We start from the raw sequence: 4,627 nt of genomic DNA, 5'->3' as shown, positions 1-4,627 counted from the left end.
CAAGTTCTCCTTGCATTGCTCAATCGCCGGCACTAGACATGCACTAGTAAAACTTCAACCAGATCGTTCTGGTGGGTCAAGAATCATCTCCAGATCGAAATCTACCTTCCACTGAACCAATAACCACATCCTACTACCACCGGTGCCCGTCAATTCGTGCGATTGTACTCGGCGTACAAGGGAAATCCAACCATCCACCATTGCGAACCGCCGAAGATGATCTGACCCCATTTCGGGTTAATTGAAAAATATTTGCCACCAGCCAACCAACCGCCAACACCACCGTGAGGGCGTAAAGAAAACGTTAAGGCCAATACCGGTAAGATCGCTACTGTTTGATTGCCCGATGCCACTTGCAGCGTGGTTCTGATGGTAAATAATGCGCACACAAAAAAGGCGAAAACTCGAACGCCCCTGCCTGCCGCTAACCGATGCGGAAACGATTGCTTAGAAAATGGGTGCTGGTGCCGCTGCCGCGAGCCTTTAAAGGTCCCGCCAAAAGCGACGCAAAAACCCGTTGCACATACAAACACACATCATACATCATTATGATTGAAACCCACCCCGCCCAACACGCGGCTGTCGGGCGGTTGGAATGTTTTCAATAATTTAATTAATCGTTGATTCCTGCGAGCGATATTGCGTGTCTCGCCCCGTTCGGTGGACCGGCGTCAATGTCGAAGATGAGAGTAGAGTTGAGTGAATTTGCTGTCACTATGCAACTCGCACGGACTACAGCGACAGTAACTGTGTGAGCAGCAGCCGCCGCCGCAATGAGAAATTGTAACGCCCTGAGATCATTGGTGTCTTCTAAAATGGGGTAAACAACACGCACGCAGGTTTTGTTTATTTACACTGGGGGAGTGTGTCCGACTCGCTGTGAAGTGATGATTAATCCCAAAAATGCGCTGTGCGCTAGAAATCCCTTTGCAGTTTGGTAGTAATTTTATGGCAGGGCAATAAACATCCTTCAAAAAGGGGATGGTTGTGGTTTTGTGAACATTTATTAGAAGCACTAGTAGCAAAGACAAGCAGCAATAAAATGTGATTTAATTTACATTTTTTATACAGTGCTGAATTTGATCTTTTCTATAATAGAAGAAAAGGGGTAGGGAGATCGTTTGTATCTTTTGTAAGGCAAACAATTCATTTTACAACAAATTTGTAATTGCCGTTAAGATATCAGCCGTTTTTAAGGCACTGGAACGTAATTACTTAGTTTTATTATTATTTTTCAGTAGTGACGGGCCGATGATATTTATTTCAAGGGGTTCCAATCAATGTGATTTAAAAAGTAAATAAAATAAAATACATAGAATGCCACCCTTCGTGGCACAGGCTTAAGTTCTAAATTTATGTCGCTTTCAAAAATTATCCTCGATAAATGAACTGATCATTCAAATGTTGTATAGTTTATAACTTATTCTTAGTGTTTGAGAAACAAAACTAATCCATAGCTTGATGCTTAATTTTTAAGATAGTTACAATGCAGCTTAAGTGGTTATAGTTATAACGCAAGCATGAACATTCCTGAGGTAGGCCAAGACTGCAAAGTGGCCGTAGCACCGAATAAGTAAATATTATGCAAGCTGCAACGGATTTTTTAAAATCATATTAAAAGCTACAGAAATCCATCGAGTAATTACACACAAACATGTAACATAATATAACACAATCCCTATTGGAAATACGATTTACAATAGGAACAATAATATACTTAATTTAGAAAACAATAAGTGCTTATAAGTGTGTTGTTCAGGAGTCTTGTTCCATAAATCAAATTAATTAATTCCAATAATAAACTAAAACTAGAATAGTAAAAACAACAACTATGCCCCTGCAAGTCAGCTGCAAACACACAAAAACCATGCTTTCACCGCACAGCGGACACATTCTCACTCAAAAGAAAGTGAATGCGACATGGCGTACACGCCAACGAACTGCGCAGGCTTCCCGGGTACCGAAGGCTGCGCACAAAATAAAAAAGAAGAAACAAAAAAATACAACCCACCCAACTCAAGTTCAAGATCAACCCGGTTTTGAGATCGTGGCTTAGTTCCTTCAAAACTTATCGCTCAGCCACTTTTGCTCTTAAAGCTAACCCGTTTACCGCACCTTGCTGCACACCGGTCACGACATCCGAACACGACAATCCGTTCGTCGTTGGAAAAGCGAGGATCAGTACCGCGGAAAAAGCCCTTCCAGCTGCCAATAGCCTGTGACCTTGTTAGCCTACGCAGACCGGTGATCCGGTGCAGCACGCCGGTAGAGGAAAACGCCTTGCAGGCTGTGGCTACGCGTCCACCAAAGCCGCCACCAGCACCACGCACGTTCACTTTCTTCCGAGTCGAGCGGGAGCAGGAAAAATGAAACATCAAACCAGTTTTCCACCGGTTGGCGAGCAAGTGAAACACAGCAGCAGCGCAGCACAAAAAAGGGCCAAGCAAAAAGCAAAGAAAAAAGGTCCACCGGCTTGGTTTCCTGACTGACTGACTGACTTTGCAGTGGCGACCTTTCTATTGCATGATGATGGGGGGAGGGGGTCAGGTGGTATTGGTGTGAGTATGTGTGGCTGTATCTGTTGTGCATCGTGCAGTGCACCCCCGCCCATTTCCTTCGATCCCGCGCTTTCGCTTGGCAAGGTTGTCCCTTTTTGGAGAGGAAGCAAAGCCACGGGAAGAGCCCGCGATGGGATGGGGAAATCAAATAACGGAAGCCCTCGCTCCATCTGGCTGACCGTGTGAGAAAGCGCTACCGAAGGGAAATGCCGCCCGGACGGATGGATGCACCAGCTGGACAGTGAGTTTGTGTGTGGGCATGCACCGCTGGTTGGAGTTTGCGTGACACAAAGGCGGCAAACAAATGCGGCAGCACGTTTGTTTCTTTTTTTTTTTTTTGGCGGCATCCAAGACCTGCCGAGAGAGTGACAATGCACTTGTGAGGGCAGAACACGTTCTCGGTTCGGTGGAAATGGAAAGCGGCATGCATTGGGTCCCTTCACTTCATGGGGCGGCATCCTTTCTCTTTGTTTTTGGGTGGATAAATGACATTTAAAGATAGGTTCGTGTTGAATTATACAGAAATTAAGGTTCAAAAGGTCGTTTTCACAGAAATTTAATTTTATAAACTTTTTTAAGTCATGATTTGATTTAATTCAATGTAACTGATAAAAACCCATAAATCTGAAGTTACAATAACAATGGGTATTAATTTCCATAAATTATCTTTTAATAAAGTAGATTGAATAACTATTTACATATTTAATATTATTTTTTATCCAGAGGAAAATACTATGGTAATATCTTAAAAATAAAAAAATAAAAAAAATTAAGCTGACAAGTAAAAAATGAAGCATAAACTGACTAGATTTCTCATTTTTAATTCTTTTCCAAAATATATATATTTTATTAAAAACGTTCAAACGAATCTGCTTGAAAATTTTATTATTATTGTTATGAGATTATTTATTCATTATTGTTATTATTATTTTTGTTGTCAGCCTTAACAGTATGAAAGAATGATGTCTATATTTTAACCATCCATCTGCGCTACATTACGAACATTTGGAACAAGTTTGCTTAACGACGCGAACCAAACAAAAGAGTGCGTTTGTGGAACAAATTAACGCCCCCTAACAAGCAGTCATAAGCGCACAGGCCACTGGGAAAGTAAGGAAAATTAATTTTATCCTGTCCGCAAACAAGCGGTCACAAGCGGTTGGCGAAGGAAAATCCCCTTTTTTGCTCCGTTAGCAGACAACAACACACTGCCTAAATTCTTACCCTTGTCAAAACACTTTGCTCGGCAGACGGCAAATCAACGTGCCCCAGATTGACGCAACACGAAAAAGGACGACCGAGGCCTCGCAACTCAAATAAAATAATTACCAAAAGCCCCTTTTCACTGTCTCGCTCCCGTTGCATTCATGTACTGCTTTGCACTTGGCCGTGTGAGTGTACAGTAACGGTGCATGACGGTGTGGAACAGAGAATGGACAAAAGGACATCCACCCGTCGCGACGTTGACCCTTTGGCGGATTGCAGTAAAAATCAACAAAAGTGAAAAATAACAACGTCGACCAAAAGAGAGTCTTCGAAAGCTCTAAATTGAGGAAGTGTGCAAAGAATGGGCCAGTAACGGTTTATCCGTCGGGTGCTGAAAGGATAAGGTCCGTTTAATACGGAAATGTATGCGTGTAAAATAGGATAACTGTTTAATTCGATACTTTTACATAACGGCACTTCTACGGTATATTTTTCCTTACTTGTGCTCTTTTTATTTCACTTTTTGTATTATGTTTGTTTAATAACTTTATGACGGTAGAAGCAGGATATGGCAAGAAAATAAAAATGAGAAAGTACTTTCTTTGATTGCGGGTAAAAGCGATGCACTAAAAACTCTTTCAGATCATAAAAAAGTAGCTGGCAATATATTCTGGAGTGCGCTGTAAAAGGTTATATTTTTATGAAGCTTTACGCCGATCGAGCACATCGTAAAACGTTAAGATTTTTGAAATATGTAATATATGCTAATAATTATTAATTATTATTAATTATTATACTTTGGTTAACTGCTAGTGAGTTAATTATTTGATACATTTTTACCACAAAACTCCTAATCTGTTGCA

Source organism: Anopheles merus, chromosome 3L (assembly GCF_017562075.2).
Source record: "Anopheles merus strain MAF chromosome 3L, AmerM5.1, whole genome shotgun sequence".
NCBI classification, from domain to species: domain Eukaryota; kingdom Metazoa; phylum Arthropoda; class Insecta; order Diptera; family Culicidae; genus Anopheles; species Anopheles merus.
The sequence above is the reverse complement of the archived record's forward strand: the minus strand, read 5'-3'. Positions refer to the sequence as shown.